This window comes from Photinus pyralis, unplaced genomic scaffold (assembly GCF_008802855.1).
Source record: "Photinus pyralis isolate 1611_PpyrPB1 unplaced genomic scaffold, Ppyr1.3 Ppyr1.4_LG5, whole genome shotgun sequence".
Taxonomy (NCBI): domain Eukaryota; kingdom Metazoa; phylum Arthropoda; class Insecta; order Coleoptera; family Lampyridae; genus Photinus; species Photinus pyralis.
In genome coordinates, this window is record NW_022170596.1 from 44,756,585 (window position 1) to 44,780,550 (window position 23,966).

General features: G+C 35.0%; 1 protein-coding gene across 1 annotated transcript in view; it reads right to left on the bottom strand.

Moving 5' to 3' along the window:
• The window catches only part of LOC116172529 (5'-AMP-activated protein kinase subunit gamma-2), a gene marked incomplete at its 5' end in the record, with an annotated part of 243,750 nt that overhangs the window by 197,961 nt on the left and 21,823 nt on the right, over positions 1-23,966 (bottom strand).

Below are 23,966 nucleotides of genomic sequence, written 5' to 3' on the forward strand. Positions count from 1 at the left end.
TATTTCTTGTACAATTATGGTTATTACTCGGTATACTGTACAACAGTTAATATCATTTTTGGCTATTAATTAAACCGTTCGTCATTCGCTAACAATAAACTAAACAAATCAAGTGAACAAAATAGAAAGTGGAACAATCAAAGAAGGAAGAATGGAGGCATCTCAAAGACATTATTGAATCCCTTCCCCAATTTAATTTCTTTTCTGTGTGGAGCATGACAGAGAACGCATTAGGTAATAAAACATTGAGTCGTTACTCGTTTGTTTATTGTATCTACTGTTTTGTACCCCTTCGGGCGTTTATTCATTACATGACGACCAGCGACCACATACCTACGTACACTTTACACATTTTAGTTATAAAAAATACCTACGCTATAAACATTGCATAAGAGCCGTTAAATAACAAGTAGTTTATAATTATTACACGTAATGATTGTACCACCTGCACAGCTTCCAGATCCGTAACAAATAAAAGTTCGAGATAAAAATAAACGTTTATAACTTTTTAGCGCATTTTTTAAGAATTAAAAACATAAATAAATTGTGCACAACTCTTGTGCAGATAAAGCGCATTTATGTATAGGCTACCTACTGCAAAAAATTCCAGGACTCTAGGACCATTCCCCTAGAAGTAGTACGGTAAAACGGTAGAAGTGGGTCCGGACGGACGGACAAACCGCAATCAATAGCACATTTTTTTAATTCTTAAAAAATGTGCTAAAAATGTTTATAGGTCACTGGTGTTCGTGTGCGTATCGTGACGGTTTAATGGCTTAGGACTTAAGTTCAAATCCGAGATGTTTATTGCTTCTTCGGGGGCCCCCCAAGATTCCAACCTAGGTCCTCTACTATTCCTTCTATTTATCGATGATATAACCAAAGTCTTATCATGTCCAAAGCTACTGTTGGCAGATGATCTTGAAGTATATCACGTGATAACCTCAATAATAAACGTAACTTAATTGTATTCAAAAGTTTTGTATACAAAATCAGTTTTCGCTGAATATTTCCAAATGTACCGTTGTTTCTTAGTGTAGGAAAAAATCCAATTGAGTTCAAATATTCAGTTCAAAATCAAGCATAATCCCGTTTACCAGTTTTCAAAGACCTTGGAGTGTATTTTGGTTTTAAACTATCATTCAAGGTTCATATAAACTTGTCACCAGTGCCTTAAAGTTGTTAAACTGACGAACGTGGGCATCGTACGTTTTGCAAAATTTTTGTGCTTAAAACGTATGAATCTTATCCTTGTGACCACCAAATTCTACTCAAGTATGGACGTTGTCTCCCTCCAACATCGTCCAATGGCATGCAGCCGATTTGCTACAACTGCTGAATTTTTTTATACCACGTGAAGGCTACCGGAGCAAAAAAATATATTATTTGCAATTACCTAAATGAAAATGATCGCCATTGTATGTTATGTGTAACAATAACAATTTATTGCAACCTATTTACAGAAAGCTACGACATTTTATATCTCTCGATGAATACATTCATTAGTTTTTAAATGCCATAGAGCAAATTATTTACTCTATGGTAATGCAAAGTTAATATTTTAGTTGTAAGTACCTAATCTAAAACAAGTATAAATTGTGCACAACTCTTGTGCAGATAAAGCGCATTTTTTTAAAATTGAAATAGCTTTTGTTTTGACATCACCAACGGATATATTTCTTGCAGACGTCTCAATAGCCCTTTGTGAGTACCTTCTTCCGACAATCCGTTCTTGAGGTATAAGGGAATATACCCTATCACGATAAGAGGTCGAGGAGGAGGTGTATGGTTGGTAGAAATTAATTCCTTCCGTTGAGACCTTTCATTAGAGTACCATGAAGGATAAAACTAGTTCCATTCCCCCCCCTCCCCCAGGCCCCGTCGCTCACTGATCTCGAAAAAGAGTCGCACGGGAAAGTTATAGTTTGTACAAACCAATTTATTTCGATGAGACCTTTCATTAGAATACCATGAAGGGTAGAACATATGTGTTTACCCCTCCCCCCCACCCCCCATTACCAAAATTTTAACTTGGCACCTCCCATATGCGTATGCAAAATCTGAGACCAAATGGTTGTCGTATGTAAAAGCTATGCACGTTTTACGTTCAAAAACAGCATCTCAGGAAATAATTCGTGGGGGGGGGGGCATCTCTAGGCAATTTCGAAGCCAGATCTGGACTCGGTGATTGCAATAACCCTCAGTCCCTCAATAATTTGTCACTGCAGATGAGGGTACTTTTTCTATAATTAGTGTACCTATCAATAATGATTATCTTCTTAGATTGATGCTTGTGTAAAAATGCAAAAGATTATATTGACAGACTTTCCTTAAAATTAATTGGAGGTAGTGCAGATTTCGTCCTATGAAGTGGAAAAGGCGTCCGTATATTAGGTACCTACCTACTTATTTACCTCTTCGATTTATTCTTGACTGGAAACCTGGAAAATTAGTAAGGCCGGCTCTGTAACATTTCCTTATGCGTTATGCAATATTATTTTGTTCATGGACGATAAACATTTCTCGGAAGAAATACCAAAATGTATGGAAATTTTTCAATGACGATCATTGTATTTGGAACATTTCTGGAATTTTTGTTAAACAAAAATCGTTAGCCCGGCCCTGTACCATCGCTAGGATTATCATATCTACTTTCATTATAAATTTATAATAATATACTCCTTTCACTTTTAAGATTAGGTCTCATTTCTCAACGAATCAATTTTTATTGGCATTTATTCTCGATAGCCTATGGGTAGTGCAAATTACCACATCCGTCTAGTTTAAAGCAATAACAATTAAAATTTTGCAATAATGAAAAATTAGGTAATTTATCGATCGATTTTGAATATTAACGAGGCATGAGGAATGCTAACGAGTATAAAGGTCGCATCGGTCGCTGACTAATTCTATCGCAAGGCTGATTACACCCAAAACGTTTATTCTTTATCAATTTAGGAGCGACGTATAATTAAAAATGAAGTTAGTCCCAAAACAAACAACAGCTGTTTGTACACGTGCGCCTCTGGTGCCAACTCGCGCAAACTATAAGTTGAATCGCCTGCTCAACCACATGAATTTTCCAGTTATCGGTTCGCCTGTACAATGGCAGTTTCGTTAAATAAATTCCCAGTTTTTATCCTTACACGTGTTTTACTAGGACTTTGACATTGCGATCATTTTCTATTTTAGTTAATTTATAACACAAATTTCCGAAGTGTCAATAATGAGTGTAGTGGGAAACATCATTATTATTCAAGTGAATCTGTCCCTTTAAAGTTGGATACCTATGGGGAACTTTTAAGGGGAATATAAATCATGTGCGTGCGAAAACTGTTTTAAGAATTAAGGGAAAAAGGTAAGTTTTGTGGCAAAGTGAATTTTCTCACACGATTTTGAGTTTACATTTAAAAAAATAAATACAAAGGTTACTTTCATTTATAATAAACAAGACAGTTTATTCGAAAAATGATGTTATCAGAAATACCGGAAGTATTTTTGTAGATAGAGGAGGACTGTTATAAATTTATTGTTGACACACTTACCTATGAGTCATATTGTCGAAGTTTACATTTCAATCAATCAAACATCGGTTTATTATTTCATGGCAATCTGCATACTTATTTTTTTATTTCGTCGATTGTCTAATTTAGATTACCGTTGTTTATAATTATTTCAAGGGTGTGTGTACAGAGTGATCCGCAAAAAATAGCGGTTAGCGCGATTTAAATTTCGCGATGCTCGTGTTCAAGGTCAACCTTTAAACGAAATCGCCCCCATTAAAAGGTTAAGTTATTTGATCTCGAATTGTTTGAAAACTAAATATCTACCTTAACTATTTCGCTTGGAGTAAAACTCCTTACATAATCAAAATTTATGTCATTGGGGCACACACCCACGACGTGTTTTATGGTTCGTTATATTTATCTTCCTTGAGGATTTATAAATTTAGACACGTGATCTGGATTCATATGAGATAGAGTGTTTGACGTGATATTAATAGGTCTTAATTAGCCCAAATGGCTTAAGTTTTTTTGTTTTAGCCTAGTAAAACTCCAAAAATTTTCACATTAATTACAAATTATCGAAGTAAATGATAACAAGACTTGTGATAACGGAGTGGAGCGGGTCCGTGAAGTTAGCAGAATATTGTTGGTAGAAAAGTCTAGGTCTAGGTGGATGGGTTAGTGCTTCGTTTGTGCCGTAAAAAATTCGCACGCAAAACACTGATGGAAATTACTAATTAGACCCCTCGAATTAGATCTTAGGTCGACACCATGACCTATTTCATGACATTAGGGTCTAGGAATATATCGGGATACTTTTCAGGGATTTTAGCATTGTTTAAATTAAACAATGGTTTTACATAACAAGAGCCCAATGTATTGTCAACTTGATGACCAGCAACTATGACCTCTTTCCACTATTGCCACATTTATCAGATAAGAGTGCATTTACTTTTTCATTATTAAGGACAACCTTAAAACCATACAATAACCTCGACCTCGACCATAACCAACTACCATAAAATGGAAACTGGAGAAACGGTAGCTCCAGTAATTGGACGATTCCACAAAATGGTGGCGGTTACTTCGGGAAAACTAGAACAAAATTACGGCAAACTCCCTAGCAGGAATAAAAGCGACAAAACACAAAGCGGCGGAAATGCGAACAATATTCCCCCCTTAATATAATTAGTGAAACGGAAAGTAACAAAAAGTTCACCTTCAAGTTAACGGAGCGGTAGCAAAAGTTCGATAAAAACCAATTCCAATAAATACGCACCGGTAACTTAATGCAAAAGCAAAATTGAAATGGTATGGATGCAAAATGAATTTACGGCAACGATAAAGATTAATACGGTGTGGAGAGGGAAATCTGGAATTGATATCAAAATTCAAATTGATTAAGCGCGTTTCCAATGACACCCGTCTCAATTTAATCAGACGAATTTTGCTGCAACAGATAGGATACCGGTCGAGATACTGGTATTTATCCCGATTCTATTGACTGGGTTAAAATTTCCAAATTCGCAGCCCAGTACTGCCCATTACCTAGAATTTCGGGTCAATTGTAAAAGGTCTGCCATAACGGAACGAACTGCACGCCCTTGCAGCTTTTAATTAGGGATTAAGCTGCGATCGCATTATTAGCCTATTTAGCTTCTTTCATATTACTGAATTGTGTGAAAGCTGCAGATTTTCGTATTGTGATCCGCTTTCAGCTTTAAAGCTTTTTAATTGAATAAACCCATACAACGAAATATCGAAGGATCCTCAGTATTACAATAACTTTTAACGATAATTTATTTTAATGTTACAAAATACATCAAATTCATGTCTTGGCCATTGAGATAATGCTCTTAATCTTGTTTTGATCAAAATCCATGTGGTCGCCAAAAATAGATCAAATTCATGTTTTGATCATTGAGATAATGCTCTTGGTCTTTTTCCCAACGTTCTTGGTGCATAAATAACGATTTTGACATGTTTTGATCAAAATTCATGTGGTCGCCAAAAATAGATCAAATTCATGTTTTGGTCATTGAGATGATGCTCTTAGTCTTTTTCCCAACGATCTTGGTGCATAAATAACGATTTTGACATGTTTTGATCAAAATCCATGTGGTCGCCAGAAATGCATCAAATTTATGTCTTGAGCATTGAGATAATGCCCCTAGTCTTTTTCTCGACGATCTTGGTGCATAAATAACGATTTTGATTATTTTGATCAAAACCCATATGGCAATAATTTAACATTTTTGAATCACACACATGCGGTTATCAAATGTGCACGTGATGTACTCTTGCTCCATCAAGATAATGCGTTTGAAACCTTTTAAAACTCTAAATTCATGTATAAAGTGTAATTTTTGCTACATTTTGCTCTAAAACTTTCGACCTATACCACAGAGAAGAGTTATATTAAAGTATTACACATCTAAGAATCATAGGGAATAATCTAGCGGAAGTCCCAACCCGATACATGACCTAGGGAATGAAATATGTTGATTTCTATTATATTGAGCCCGTAGTTTTTCCTGTTCCCGATTCACTCGAAGTCCTATAACTTTTGTTCCTATTGAACCAGCTTCCTGAAAATCAATAGCGCCCGTCCTTAATGTCCAAAGAACCCGTACACCAAATTTCAACTTAATCGGCCACTTTTAAAAAGAGTTAGAGCGCACACGGACGGACGGACGGACGGACGGACGACAATACAAAACTATAAAGGATCTGAGGATCCTTAATAACGATGACTCGAGTGGAAGAGCAACATACAAACCCGCGGAAATGAGTAACTTATACATTTATTTAATAACTAAATAGCAAATGGCATCCATGCTACAAGAAAAATGCTTTTGCTACAGTTCTCTAAGGGCTTATAGCATTTTTTCTCAAATGCATTTACCATAGAAAACAAAACCTGCTATAATGGCTTATCATGTCTGAAATTCTAAAATATTAATTTACCCTTTTCTTCGCTGGCAAGAGGGGCCCTGTGGGGGGCTGTAAAATCAATTTAAATATTCCTACGGGAACGGTCGTAAAACTGATAAATTCACTCCTTAAAATACATGCGTTATCGGCGGTCTCGTCGGCGGTAAAACGAGGAATTAAACTAAATGAAACAGAAAACTCACTCCTAGCCTCCTAGAGCAAATAAGTAAATTCAGAAAGCGCCAGTCTTTAAACGCTTCTAGATACCGGGTGTTCAGCAAAGCTGGTGGACTTCACAAATATACGGTGTGGTTATTATGGAACATCAGGGCGGAAAACTGGTGCTTCCTTACACGGTATGTACGTATGTTAACCTCAAAGAATGACAATTGTCAATCGGAGAATTAAATGTTCACAATGCGTTGGCCTCGGGGTAACTCATGGATAATATGATATTTAAATAATCTGCCATGTGCCTACACTCGCGCATGCGTAACAGGTGCATTGCCAGGTGGTTCAGACGAATTACTTTTTTATTGCTTAAAGACTGTACAGTGTACATGGTGGTTCAGATACGTGGTTCACCATTGGGAGCTCCGTAACGGTGCGAGCTCGGGTGGGAGACACAGTGTAGATTAAATAGGGGTCAAATTGCCCCGTTTTCTAATTAAAAAACGCACGATTTGTGCTTTTTCTGTCCTCTAGCCTTCATCTTTCAACCTTGGTTCATCAGTTTTTCGCATACTCTTTCTTGTGTTTAAGAAAAGAAACCGACAGTAGAATTAGAATATTCGAGAATGTTTTTTTTGCTCGATTTTTTAGGATGTCTGTATCCTTAAAGTCCACATTCTTTGCAATAGATCATTATTTTTAATTATGTGGTCTTCGTCGTAGGCGCGATAATTAGATACACCATTGTTAAAAATGTTTTCAGCCCAATTTTGCACGGTGCCAACTAATTCTTAACAATACATCATAAATTAGAATAGAATAACAAAATTGTTAACTACCTTTAAAAATAAACCCACACATCGCCCCACGATTTTTTATGAAATATCAGTGCAGTCATTCGGCATCATAGCTATTAACAATACATGTACTTACATATAATTATGGTGTAATAGCGGTACTGTTTTTGCTAAATATGTACTTGCGGTGGTTGTTGATTACAATTACTCTAAGAAAACGTTAGACAAGCTAAATTGACTAATTACACGTCCCGGATGCGTTAATCAATGATGGCTAGTGGTTTGTGCAATAGCGCACATCAACGTCATCAAACCGCATAATTAATCGCTTAAATTAATGCATAATTAATATAATTATTATGCTTAAAACCGCTTTTATTGAAACTTTAATATCTGCGCCATGATGTAATGTTAAGTGTCTATAGAGAGGTAGGACCTACTGGACCATTTTAGAAATTACATTTTTATTTAACCAACAACCGAAAATTGATTTTTATTTTTTTCTCGATAACGGTCACAGATTCGAAAAAATTTAAAAAGACCAAAAATCATAAAATTAAATCCTTGTTTCACAATCTACCAGTGGTGCACCGAAAAAAGGTTAGGGGTAGGAAATGGAACATGATCCCTGAAAAAACAACACGTGTAGATTCTCACTACCATTGACTTGACCAATGACCTTCAGAGTAACTTAAATTGCAAATTTGAGCGAAATATCTCAAAAACTACAGGAGATATAGATCAAATTCTAAAAAATGTTAACACCCCGTAGATCGGTAACGAAGCGTTCGTATTTACATTATATTTAGGAACACCCTGTATATTTTGTATTCTATAGTTACTTAGTCCTTTTCAATCATTTTTAGCGCTCTCCAACAAATTAAATGCGTTACTGTGGACATTTTGTCTGTCTATTCCTACGGCTGTGTCACTATTAGATCTTTACCTTAAGATCATTAAAATCTGTATTGTTCATTTATTTCAATTTTACACTTTTGCCGTTTACTGTGCTTATAACTTCTCTACCCTTGCTGCATTTTGTTTCTTGATTAGCCAAAACTCAAACATATTAGAGACCGTTTCAAAGGTACAAGATGATTGCGCAGAAATCAATTTTGGTACGAATGCAAATATACCATCTAACCTTCGATCTAACGTAAAAATGTAGGAATTTGTTACTTTATGTTGAACTGTGTGTTTTACAATTTATTTAATTCGAGAAAAAAATAGAATAAGAAGAGAATGGCAAAGGTGGAGAAGACCACATCAGAAGCAAGTATTAAATCAATTAAACCGCCAAGTGAAGCTGGCCCTCGACACACACAGATTAAGTACCTACAGGAGATATATACAAGAACTTCAACCCAAGGATCCCTCAATGTGGCAGGCAGTTAGGCGAATAACAAGAAAATCACCAACTCCATCACCTTTGAAACACAATGATATTGTGTTAACCACAGATGAAGAAAAATGCGAGCTCTTTGCAATTCATTTAGAGAAAGTATTCACAACTACAATCTCTGATGACACGATAGAAAGAACACGAACAATCAACAACTTTATTGCAGAAAACATACCCAACACTGTTGGAACCATAGAACCAGTGACCCCGACTGAATTAGCTCGGTACATTAAAAATTTACCAATTAAAAAAGCTCCAGGAACCGATCAAATTCCAAATATTATCCTTAAAAACTTCACGAGAAAAACTACACATTATCTCACTGCGGTTTACAACGCATGCCTTAGAGCAGGATATTTTCCAGACGTATGGAAGATTGCACATATTGTGATGTTTAATAAACCGGGTACGAAACCCAATGATCCTAATAATTACAGGCCTATTAGCCTTCTAACGACATTCTCAAAACTCATCGAAAAATGTATATCAGTTAGGCTCAATAGTAGAATAGGCAACATCATTCCGGCTTTTCAATTCGGTTTCAGACCAAAGCACTCTACCTGTCACCAACTTACAAGAATTTCGGAAATTATCGAAAGAGGATTCGAATCAAAGCAACACACGCTCATTGCCTTTATCGATATAGCTAAGGCCTTCGATACTGTGTGGCTAGATGGTCTAATATACAAAATATTAAATATTAATCTACCAAACTACTTAGTAGTCATTCTGAAATCTTTTCTTGATAACAGAAGATTTCAAGTTAGAATTAATGCTCTACTAAGAACATTTCGGCCGGAATTCCACAAGGATCAATATTAGGACCCATCCTTTACAATATATTCATGTACGACATTCCTCGAATGAACCACTCAACTATTGCAATGTATGCAGACGACACCGCAGTGATTACTCAAAATGAAGACATAAACATCGCAGCTCAACACCTACAATTTAGTATGGTTGAAATAAATAAGTGGTTAAAATCATGGAATACTTATATCACTAAACTCGAACAAATGTGAAACCAAAGTCTTCACTCTAAGATTCCCTACACTGCCACCCAACATCATAATAAACGACCAGTCCATTCCTTGGAACCCACCCGACTCTGCCGTCAAGTACCTGGGAGTTTATCTGGACAAACGACTTACTTGGAAATTCCACATAAACAAAAAACTTAACGAATGTCACTCAAGACTAAGCCAGCTATATCCTATTATGAACAGAAATTCCCCGTTGAAACTTGAATGTTCCCTCCTTATATACACATCCCTTCTACGTTCAACAATGACCTATGCCTGTCCAGTATGGGGAGCTGCATCCAACTCTATAATCAAGAGACTACAAACTGTCCAAAACAAAGTGCTCAGGATTGCCACCAATGCGCCTTGGTTCGTTCGTAACACACAGCTGCACAACGATCTTAGACTGTGCACTATACAATCATTTATTAAAAAATGTATTAAAACATATTATACCAAAATAAGAGAATGTCCAGGGGCTGTCAGCTACTCACTAGGTGAAAAACAAATTCACAGACGATTGAAACGTAAACTTCCACAAGACCTCCAATCAACCGATGACGAGCAACATAGCGTTAGCGAATGAGGATCTCATTGGAGCAGCCCTCTCTACGTGATTGATATTGTAAATAGTGAACATTATAACAATTCTGTGTGTAGCTTTTCTATGTAGCTGAACCGGAAATTAACATAAATTAAAAAAAAAAAAAAAAAAAAAAACGGTGGATTGTCTTTTGTGATCATAATACAAACGCACTGCAACGACATCATACAGGTAAAATGTCGTGATTGATGCATTTGCAAGAAAGAGACGGACAGTTTAGTCTCGGTCTATCACACTTCCTCTTGTGTAGTGTTTTTTTACGAAAATCACGATTGTGCCAATTTATTTCAAAACGCTGGGTCTCGCGCTGGGTAAACCGAATTCGATTCTGTTTGTGTGGTTGCCTTCATTTGGTAGTATTTTGCCTCGTATTTTGCTAGATAGAATGCTTTCCTCTTTAATCGACAATACTTCTTATGGTATTAGTTTCTTACCTTTGAATAAAACATGTGTTGACTATCACGCATGTTTACCTGAAGTACTGGTAGTTGCAATTTACGCTTGATTGGCATTATTATACTTTACCTTACCTTAGTTAAATTCTAATTTACTTGCGTTATACAATGAAAAAAAACACGTTTAACATATGCGAATGTCTTAATTACTCATCGCAGGTTTTTTGTCGTTTTTCTTCAGCAACAGAAGAATAAACAAGGTTTCGCGAGCGAAATATTTTTTGTGCGTCTGTCCTCGATCATATGTCGCATTTATGTTACATAATCATATAAGATATCGTATTCCCTATATCTTTTCTCGTGATACACAGTTAAACTTTGATCTGTAAATCGTTACAGATTAATTAATAGCTTACTCCTTAGTAGGTATAGTTCATTTTTTGCGTATTGTTAAAGTTAGGGTTACCTTTAATTACTCACTACTAGGGCTGCCCCTTAATAGAAATTCACTATCGATGATCAATATTACCTATTTGTTATCGATATTGTCGATCATCGATAATTTATTCTTATGAAAATGGCCACCTGTATCGAAGGGTAGGTATATAAAGTAAATCCGAACAGGAAGATTTTTTTACTATCTTTATGTACCGTGTGTTCCATTTTGATTGAAACTGCATTGTGGCTCAGCTGTTTTTAAAGATAAGAGACTTGCGGTTTTCGTGATTCTGTGCTACTTTTTTGTAAAACTTTTAATATCACAAACAGAAACAAGCATAGCTAGATTGATTGTGTTTGTGGTATTAAAAGTTTCACAAAAAAGTGGCAAAGGGTCGTGAAAACCACTAGGGCAGATTGCTCGAGATTTAGCGTAAACAAATTTACACACTCTTTAACCATCGACACTAACAACGTTTTTACGTTGTCTACAATATTAAACGCAGCAACACTACACCTTAATCATCTTCCTCACGAATTTTCAAATTAGAATTGATAACGCCAGTTTCGAAGGAAAGCGTTCCCACTGGCACTTAAGCCGAGAATAACGCGCAAATCGAAAAACGCCTGCATCTCTAAACAGCGATAACAAAATGTACGGTAATTAAATTTCGAGTTAAATTTCCTCGGATAAAGAACTCCTTAGTCCTTACCTATCCCAAAAGACAAGATCTGTCTACATTTTCACACGCAATTTCACGTTTTGTAATACACAAATCTAAATAAACAATTTACAAAAGCGATAATATTTAAGCAAGAATTACGCAATTACAAACATTTCTAATAGGAAAAATAGACACTGAGATAACAAATTCAAGTAAAATAAACCAAACTTGTGATTATTCGTAAATAATCCTCCAGATTTACACTTAATAAAATTGAATACGTATTGTCATATACAAGGTGTTGCGTCATTATTTTTGGTGTTTAGATCGAAATAACGTTGTTTACAAAACAGTATAATCAATGGGCCAAAGATAATATATGTGTAATTACTTCTCAAGCATCTTTCTTGTTAGGCCAACAATAATCTGACAAAGAAAACTGCTATAAATTAAATTATTTTCCGATCATTGGTTATCTTTCACTGTTAAAAAATAATAAAAAGCGCTGTTTAAACTTTAATCATCTAAAAATCAAGATTAATTAATTCTAGGGCTTAATAATTAAGATTTTATTTTAAACTTGCCACTTTATAGTAACAGCAACTATTTCTAATGAAAAATTTAGTTAATATATAACATTAATAAATATATCATGTGAAAAACTGTTTCTAACCGCCATCTTGAATTTTATTTTGACATCATTTTTCACGTTGTACGAAATATAAAATGTTATAAATGTTTATAGTTTCTGCCGAGGTGTCTGCGGTTGTAACTTTTTTTTTAAATAGCTTAGTCGGACACCAATTTTCAAATTAGGTGTCTAACCGGAATTTTAAACGGCACAATTACGACATTTTGCCCATTTAACCTAATCCGTATCTTCAATAATATCAAAGTTACCCACACAATTCCGCTCGATTTGGTACGCACTGCATGACGTGTTATTTTTTTATATTAACTGCATTGAATGTTCATTATTTCCATTAAACAAGCATTGACTAAGTTTAACAGAATTATAAGAATTAACTGCATAAAAAAATTGTTATTACATTAACAGTCACATTCACGTGGCTTTATCATCGTTTTTTATATGGCCCGTGTGTTGGGTAGCATTTTTATTACGAACACAACGATGCACGCCATCATGGAATAAAAAAAAACGGAAGTTGGAAACTGTTGGTTTCAACAGGATGCTGCACCCGCACACAATGCCCTAATGGTGCGAGAATACCTATCAAATATATTTCCTGGAAAACGAAACGCTGTATATTGAAAATCTCTCAACGCTGTTTTGTAGAGCTCAAATAGTGGTCCCTAAGTTGACCATTTTCGTATCTTCTCTGGTTCCCCATGATAGACATCCTTATCTTGGACACAGTGTATTTTTACCAATTCAAATTCTCCGAGAAATTCTCTTACCACACCGATTTATAATTATGGATTGTGGACTGTGGTACCTATACAATTTTTTCAAACGTCAGTTTTTGAATTAACAGTGATGACACTCGCTGGAAAAACGTGGAAAATCCTTTGAAAGGAAATGAGTCAACGTTACAACTATTGTTGCTAACCCAGTTGCTAACTTTGAGCAAGATTTTAACATGTTTAATTAATTCAAATTTATTTCCATTCGTTTTATTTTCATACATTTCCATCGCATTTGCAGCTCGTATTTTTATATGTGTACTTTCTTTTAATCAGCTGCCATGCCCTTCCTTACTTCAATATGGTTTCGAAATATTTAGACATGACCTGCACAGAAACCATTTTGTCCTACGCTACGGTCAGGATTTTATTTTCTACGTTTGGAGAGCAGATGATGACGTTAAAGTAGTCTACTGTCTTAGATGTAATCTCACATTCAAAAATAAAATCTATGATGGATTGCTTATGCCAAGAACAATCGCCCTGTATCATGACGCATTTTGGCGTAGATGAAATCGAATGCAAAATCAAGGGGTAGCGAGCTGGTTTATTCATTATGTCATTTTCTGCTTTGAATGCTATAATGATCTACAAGCGAAGGCCACACGATTGAACAAAAGAAAAACGACTACTCTGAACTTTGCCGCATTAACATAATACTAAAATTGCGATCTATTGTTAAACTGGTGGTGGTGACCACACCCAATCATCATAGTAATTTATTGCTTCTATGCCACACCGCTCCACGCGTAACGCACGTTACATTCGTTAATTATAATAATTAGAGCGCGTATTGTTCAATTACTGGAGTTAAAGTCGGTTCCATTGAAAAAGTAAAAAATAAACCAAGGGAAGAATGGCAATGATCTTGTCAGGCGTGTCATCTAGATTTTTTTCGGAATCAATATGGCAAACATTGGCAATTTTCTGCAATAAGGTCAAGGATTACCTACATCGCCTCACGTCATGTTTAAAATTAGCCTCTAACTTAACAGGATTTGTTGACTTTGTACGTAAATCTTGTCGATCAGATTGTATTGTGAGGTTTTGTTACGCTTTTCATTCACTTGCGAACCTTTTTTTTTGTTTCGCAAATCATTAGCATAATTATTCAAGACCAATTCAATTATATAACTTCTTAATATTTATTATTTACCAACACATGGCTATTAGTTTTTGCAACAATTTTGGTTCATTGCACCAATCGTCTCCGACTTGGTGATAATATGCTTTACGTTTTAATCATGCTTGCAATTCGATTTGTTGCTCACAGATTTGCGGTTTTTTGTTAATAAAATTCAATAAATTGTAATCGAATTGTATTTCTTGTCGTAATCCTGTTGTGGCTTCCTCTAAGTAAGTATTTCTGTCGAGATTTCCGTTAACGACTCCCCCTAATTACATTTTTATAGCACGGTACACCACGAACAAATTTCTTTGTAAAACGTGTCATTTTTCTTCAAATTTTTTTAGTACTTCCGCAAACCCAATTTTGAAAACGACTTTGAAAATGACCCTTGTATTTAGTTTTACCCGAGGTTTTACCATGTTAATCAATGGTTTTGTAACGATCGAGTGAGTTGACAGAGTGGACAGAATTTTTAACCTGTTCGTTTTCTAATGAAGTCCTGTTTTATAACGATACGAGTATTTATAATGGGTACACGGGGTCAGGTAAACAAGTTAACATAACCTCATTTTTTAAATGGAAGACCCTGTATGAGCCGAGACGCTTATGTATTGGACCAAAACAAATAGGCATTCCTTTTTCGTTTCATTTACTTTATAGTAATTGTAGTGGATAAAAGTGTTAGATATCGTTGAATAACTGGCAAAACCACATACGCTTATTGTATTCGTTGAATTTAGGACATACAATACTAATAAAAATATTCAATACATTTTGATTCAAAAATTTAAAAAAATTCAAAAATCTTTTTAAAATGTTGTGTTTAATTATGTGCAAATTTTTTTTAAATCTTTTTCATTTTTTGAATCTTTTTTGAATCGCTTGATTTTTTAAATGTCATTTTTGGCGTGTTATATTTAAGGAAATTTAATGATATTTTTACATTAAAACATACATTAAAAAATGAGGTTAGAGCCGATAACTTTTTGACCTGACTCCGTAGGCTTATTTTGAAAACGGCAGATTAATCAGTATTATTCTAAAGAAAATTTTGTAATAAACATTACTTTTTTGAAAGCACTAACAAGTACGGATATATATATATAAAAATGTGGACACCCTGTACACAACTCAAGCTTTGTTAATCTCTCGCAGTTTGTTCAAATCTTTTAACGTTGTTTTTATTTAAGGATAAAAAGTATAAATCAAAAGCAAGAAAATAAAATGTAGACTTTACTAATAAAACACTAAGCTAAGCCATATTTTATAACTACATTTGTGTGCACAGTGTGCAAAGGTGTTTAACGGCAGTTTTCTATTTTTTTGATAGTGCCGTAATTTTGTGTTCAATTTCTCCAACAGCCTAGGTCATTTAGTAAATCAAACTCATTCTGCGAAATACGAAATTATATTTCTACGTGTACTTTGCATAACGTTATCACTATCAGTCACTTATCGCTGTTGTTATGCGCAATGTTAAAAAAATTGTTTATAACAACACGTCATCTCAGTGATGGCAAACATTTTGACGATTAGCAGCGCTAATTGGATGATTAATTCGATAACCAATGAATGCATCTATCTAAGATCGCGGATCTATGTTTATATTTGCAATATATAATTATTATAAATGCATCCTGTTACGATATATGCCAATTACTTGATATACTGTGACGGTATTTTATCAGTAAAGTGTTATTTGAATTACCTGAATAGTGATTAAATCCAGTTATCATTTCAAACGTAGGTTTGAGAGCTTATCGTTTAGAAATAGGTCATTTATTATTACTGTAAACAAATCATTCTGATTAATTAAGCAATTCAACTGGGCGTTGTTTCTCTTTCAGACTAAATTAAATTTGGTAGAAATGATTTAAAAAACGGAGTCACCAGAATGCCATTACATTGCCCCTTTCTTATTTTTACATCCACCCAAAAACAACTAGCTGTGCAGAAATGAGAAGGCCCACTCGCATGAACAATGAACTTTGCAAAACATGTACCTCACTCACATCAATTGTGATAGGATGAGCGACGACGTTGACTTTTGACATCTCGAAGTGACGACAGACCATGACCATGACGTTAATGAACGGTACTAAACTGTATCAATTAAATCGTTTATTTCAATAATTAATTTTCTTGCGAATTTATGGCCTAATAAAACTATTGAAGATACAAGGTCACTATGCCGTTTTACACGACCAACACTTATTTTTCCATTGCTATGTCAACGACAGTAAAAATGAAAAAAAGTAATCATATTAATGAATTTTTTTCCAGTATTGACAGTCGTGTGCCTTAATTGGTAGTAGATATTTTTGTGAAAGTTTTCTCCCAAAGAAGAATTAAGTGGATTTGTGTTTACTCTGGAGATTTTTCTTTGGAAAAAGTTTATTCGATGGCGAGAGGTTAAGATGGGGCAAATCAGAAATTTTGTTTCCTATTTTGTGTTTTGCCAGAATTGGTATATAGGTACGTAGCGGGTGGTAACCTGGCCAACATAGTTTACTAAACGTAGGAGGAGTGGAGTGTTATAGAAGGTGGTTTTCACCAAATACTGTGGAAAAGGAAACTCTCATGTCTTCTGACACCAACGCATCATAGGGGGCCGATCTTTTCTTTTCACATTCTACCAGTAGTCATATCCTGGTCGCTCTTTTTAGGTATGATAGTTCCTCGGATAGTTCTGTGGAAAATTGTCAGAGGATTCACAGTAACTGTATCGCCATCGATTTTTAATAGTACTGCTACTTATTTGTGGCAAAGATTGGTTCATGTCACCAAATTTGCTGCCAACAAAACTTTTTTTTGGTCTCAATTTCAAGGAGTGCTATTTGGAAGCGATACCTGTTGGCAGTGAATTCAGAGATGAGAAAGGGGGATTTCCAGCAAACGATTCGTCCATTTCAAGTGCTGCAAACCACTTAGCAATTTTATGATTGTTGCAGTTATTTTCCGATGTAGCAATCGTCTGGGCCTTGTAATAATGGTTGCTCATAGTAATTATCCGGCAATAGAAGGTTTAAAACTGTACACGCTGAACCAGCTAACTAGGCCGTTAATTTGGTGGTGTTAGAAGGTGCCAAGATAAGTGATCTTTCCAAATAAACCAAGGATACAAAATGCATTGTTTGAGAGCTACGCCCCTAACAGTCCCAATCGTTTTTCAGTAATATCCTTTCGGATTGTATAAAAATATTTCTAAAATTCCTACCCCAAGATGGTCTGTCCCGAAATTTGGTATTGTAGCGAATACTCTAGAAATCCTGATAGATATCGAGGCGCCATGATTGGTCATCGGCGATAAGAAACTAAAGAGGATGACTCATTTTTTCCGGTAAATATGACGTGTTTGTTCTAGAACATTCGGGCGCGTTCGGGAGCATTCGAGAGCATTCTAAAAATATTGTTGTTTGCTATACTGGGTGTTATCTTTTCGAGCGATAAAACTCTTCACTACGTGATTCCGCATTATTTTCTGAGAAAAAAGTCTAATAAAAGTTTTCCTAGTCTTTTAGTAAACGTGATGAATGGTACAGTTTTGACATTATCATACACTTTCCAGGTTTTCTTCAGAAATTTCAAATGGAACGGTATAGATATTATATGATATTATTATCAAATAAGATGAAAAAGTGAAAACATCAGTGAAAACTGCGTTTTGATATTTGTTTCCTAAGCAGAGATTTGGCGAAAATACGCTAATTTACAAATTTAAATCTTTATATTCATCCAAGTGGGCTTTGAAACAAAAGAACACACAACAAGCGATAATTAAAATAATAATTAAAATTAACACTTAATATAAGTTTTTAAATTATGAGCGACAAATAAATTATTCAAATTTTAAATCAGAGAAATATAAGTTAAATAATTAATAATAACAATAATTATGACTAACAGAGTGACTAACGTAATGTTCAAAATGTCTACAATACGAAGTCTCTACCGAATATCTTTTTGCGTTGCAGTGTGTTTCTTTTGTTTCAAAGCCAACTTGGATGAATATTTATTTGTGAATGTGTATATTTTCACCATATCTCTGCTTAGGAAGCAGATATCAAAATGCGGTTTTCTCTTGGCCTCTTTTGTTAACCAAATATTTTTCCCCAAGCTTTGCAATTAGCGGTTCCATAGATATGGACTGTGACCTTTATTAATAGGACACTCCGTGCAAAAGTGTCAACGGTTTTTTCTATTTTATTCTATTTTAATTGTTGAAATCTCCTAAGATTATTCGACCATATGCTCGCTTCGGCAAAAAATTGGTCGCGAATGAAGACTAAATGCTTATTTGCGCATTTGCCCCCCTGTTTCTTTGTATTTGGTGATAGCACATTAAATTCTTTTTTCAAAAATATATAAATAAATACGAGTATATGCCGTTTATCTCGCCATTTATATACATTTTATTACTTTAAACCGAGTTTTAAACCACAGTAGGCTATGAAACAAAAGCTAATTAAAAAAAACGCATAGAAAACGAATATCGTTCATGGCGTGTTATATTTTTTTTACTATACATTCCGGCACAAAGGTAGTATTAATCAATACCTAGTCTCGAAATATGTGCCGCCAATGTTCTGCTAACTTCACGGACCCGAACTTTTACACAGTACAAGAATGAATCATAGCATAAGTGCAAGTTGTTTCACGCAAACCGTTACCTAAAAGTATATTCAGGCTTTCATTGATTAATTAAATCTGAAAATTTGCATACCAACATGGTTTTTCTTGATCTATCGAAAGTAAATATTATCATGGTCGTTTTACTTCCTGTTTTATCGGATGTCGATAGCAACTTTCTTATTTTAAATAGAACACCCTGTATTTTATTGCATTTTCGAAATCTATATGAAAATCTACGTCGTTTGATACCACATTTCCCGAGACATTTCCCTATACCTAGTATCAAAGGCTTTCAAGTTTTTCAAAATTTTTGACGTTTAACTATTATTCTTTTGAGCTATGACTCTCTTGACATCAATTTCAAAAAGTATTCCAAAATCGACAGTACTGACTTGATGCTACGTCACAATGGTTTAAATTTTGATCGTCCTTCTACAGGGTGTTTTAAAACTAATGGTCAACTTTATCAACTTCAAACCTTAAAAAGTTGATTTTTTCAAATGAGACGTGCTTTATTTTTTGCACTTTCAAATGTCGAAAAAAATTCTACATCGATAAATTATTACATTCCCTATACCTATCTATTATGCTTTCGATTTTATTTTAAATTTTCTATAAGATTTAGACCGTTATGTATAATTTTCTGAGGAGGCCTTGAAATAAAAGCGTTAGTAGATGAAGAAAACTACTGGTTTCAACTTGCCGGGGTGGTACGAACATTTTTGAAGACAGGTGGATTGTGACCAAAGGTCCGTGGCGTTGGCCTCCTAGATCTCCAGATATAACACCACTGACTGGGCTTTTATGTGTGGGATCATATAAAATCAAAGTTTACTTCCCACCAGTTGCTTCTCGTGAAACTGGAAGGTATGGAGAGAAGAGTGTTTGATGAAATGGATGCAGTAGACATTCGAGAGGCGACTATCGACGGCATTCGTCGGAGGATCTTATTATGTATTCAATAAAAAACGCTGGCCACAGAACGAAATCTCAATTGATGTTTCTTTTTATTTTGTCGTTTGTTATATTACCTGTTTCTGTTTATTATGTCATCTTTATTTAACCTTGTATTCACTAAGGTAAATAGGGTTATTTTCATTTTTAGTGATATAAAATACAGGGTGTTCTGTTTAAAATAAGAAAGTTGCTATCGACTTCCGATGAAACAGAAGTGAAACGATCATGATAATATTTTCTTTCGATAGATCATAGAATAATACTATGTTGCTATCGAGGTTGCTATGCAAATTTTGAGATTTAAAGGCAAAGCCTGAATACTTTTAGGTAACGGTTTGCGCGAAACATCCTGTATAGCTTTATTGCGTCGACAACATGGCGGTATACATACATGCTTAGATCATATATATTGATATTGTATGTGTATGAGTATGATCTAAGCATACCATTTTAAAGGTGATCTGAGCCATACAAAAGTCAATTTTATTTAGAACGAACCTCGGAACGAACGACTTACAGTAAAAACGCCTAGGCTGATATGCAACTCTTGCCTTCACTTTTCAGAATGTGACATTTAGGTACCAATATAATAATTTATTTTTCCAATCACATGTTAGTTACACATTTCTATATTTAGCTTCTTTTAAAATATCGGAGTAAGCCATTGAATTCATATAAGCTGTTACCTTAATTGCCATAGAAAACTGTCAACAATTTTGCAATAAACATGTTATGCGTGTGAAAAATCGTGCTATCCGAAAATTATATTATCTCTCTCAGAAGTAAATGAAAAATGTATGCCTATGCTGCTCCTACACTGTGAGTGTGTCACTTTTAATTTATACTCCACATGGAAACTATTAAATAATTCGCGAAAATTTATGGCAAACACAATTCTAACAATTATCACAACTCCATTTGTATTTACTTTATTAAATGAAAATGTAAACTCAAAATCGGTCGCGAGGTAATTTATGTGTTTGGAATTGGTAATTATCATAATTGCAGGGTATTATTTCATAGTGAGGTAAATTGCATCGATTTACCGCTTGCTTGTATTAGGGAAATGTGATTATTTCGATAGGAGAGAAAGTATAAAAAACGACATTATTTGCATTACTTGCAAACTACTTAATAATAGACTAGGTATTTTTGTAATGTCAGGCTTCGTTGTGAAAGTTGCTAGTTACGGCATTTTAAATTGGCAAAAGATCAATTTTTAATTACTTAGGCAGGTAGAGGTTATTAACATGCGTACTACGCAGTTCAGATACTGACCTAAGTTCTCAGAATAGACCGGAAGAGAGGATGATTTTTCTCTTTGAAGTAATTGAAATTAGAATTTGGAGCATTTTTTTTGTTTTCCTCATATGTCACTTAGATTTTCTCGGAATTAATTTAGCAGTGTGCTGTTAGAATCTAGTCCTCTCCGCAAATTCCAAAAAAAACAATATATAGATAGTAATGGCAGTCTTCTCCTTACGAGACTGCCCGGTTTAGGTGGGGAAAGAAAGCCCTGTGTATTAGGCAACCCCCACAACTCCTAAATTTGATGACGCGCGGTGGTGAGATGATTGGTTGGGTTTTTGGATGAACTCTTTCGATTTGTGTAGGTAATTTTTTTCTTAAAATTCTCATCCCAACTGATGCGAAGAAAATGGAATCTCGACGAAATTTGGTATCTGAAAGTTTTTCAACACGAAAGTAACAAATATATTTTTAGTTTTTGAAAATTGGGAATGAAATTTTTTTGTAGGACAACGAAATTTCTTGCACGCGGCTCTAAAAAAATTATTGGTTCATTGCAATTTTTTAAAATGTTTTTAAAAATTAAGTTTGAGTTTGAATTGTCGCGTGGAAAAATCCAGATAGGTACCTACCAAATGGCCTCGTTGAGTTATTACTCGGTTTAACTTTGCGGAACAACAGGTTGATAACCATGATGCGTTAATTACCAATTCCGAACACTTATAGATCGTTATTTAATTAAAATATTTTTAATAGATGGAACCAAAAATCGAAGTACAAACGCAACAGCCCATTTTACCGCATACAAACGGAAAACTACCCAAAGAAATAAAAAAATTAATGCGAAATAACAACCCACCTAGTGACGACAGTGATTTAGATGTTTCATTAACCCCTAGTGATAGTGATAGTACCACATTAACAATATTAAAAGACATAGTTAATGTACCCCCAGATGAAAATGATATTAACGGCGGTTTATATCAACATTACTTCATAAACCACATGAACAACTTACCGTCGCGCACGGTAGGAAATTCATTTGGTCGCCGCTTATCCCAGTGCCGCGAGGAAGATGAAGATGACGACAGAAAGGAGCAAAAAGACCAGAAGACGTCGACGTCGGAAGTGTCCTTAATTTCGGGCAGTGATAAAAGTTTGTCGGGATCGTCGTCTAGCGGTTCGAAAAGCTCGGTGATCGATACAATTACCGGACCTAGACACAAATTCGTGATAACAAAGACGAAACAGCCTTCGGAAGCGGCGAAGATCTTCGCCAGAAGAAAGGAGTATCGACAGTCGAATACCGTGCACGGGGATGATTTTAAGCGTCCTTCTATTTATTCTATGTTTAATAGAACTTCACCCTTACAAAGTCCGCATTATGATCGGAAGTTCTTCGACTCGTCGCTCATCGAGATGAAAAGTCCCACGTCGAGCACGTCAACTTTGGATTGCGGGAGTACTGAAGACATTTGGGTTCGGCGAGGATCAGTAAGTAGATATTTTTATGCCAATTTTTTCGATATCAAACACTCGTGGGAAGTTAGATAGCAAAGAATAAATTCCTTAGCTCTCGATAACACTAATAAAAGCTGTAGGTAATCCACCTGATCTCCTAATTTTTAATTCGTTTTTGGGTAAAATGTGTTGCTCAGTACGGTGAAATATTGCTAACTTCACACGAGCTTTCACACCACATTTTCTTGGTATCATTTGTATAGGTACCCACTTTTGTCGAAATGGCGCATTAACGTAAGAGATTAGGATGATAAATATCCAAAAAAAGGCCCAATAATAAACTGGCGAGATTTATGGGCCATTTTTTATTATAATTGCCCATATTTTAACACTAATTATTGTTATTTATTTTATCACTTGTATATCTCCGTTACAATCGCTATTCTTGTAAAAATTAATGAGGATATGATATGGTTTAGGAAATAATGCCACAGCTGCTTTGCTATGGTGTAGGTACATTTCCTATTGCCGCGTTCACGTTTAATTGGCGAAGCTATTGTAGCTACCCCAAAAAAATGGTGTTTGAGAGTCTTCACAGAGCAGATTCTGTAAGTTTGATTGTCTTTCTTTTGCATTTTCAATTTGCGTTTAAAGTCAACGTGTTGCTCTAGATTTATACGTTGTTGCTGTGTGGTTGTTTATTCGCGCACTTCAATGTCTGAGCATTAATTTTTTTTACATTTTTATTAATGTCACTATAGATGTACAGAATGCCCCATTTATACGGTGTAAAAAATAACTAATTTTTTAAATAGAACACCCTGTATAGTTTTAGTTGTTTCATGTCATTTGTGAACCTTTACATTCAAACCTATTCACTTTTTTGATTTTAAGAATTCAATAAATGCGTTTTATCCGTCCGCCGTTCGCCTGGATCCACTTCTGGCGTGTTGAAGTACTTTTAGGGGAATGGTCCTAGAGTCCTGGAAAAATAGATAGTGCCAGACGGACATCAAATTTCGCTGTCTTAAGGAGGGGGCCCATGAATTATTTCCTGAGATGCTGTTTTTGAAAGTAAAATATGCATAACTTTTACATGCGATAATAAGTTGGTCTCAGATTTTGCATACGCATGCCTTTAGTGGTGCTAAATAAAATAATAAAATAAATAAAATGG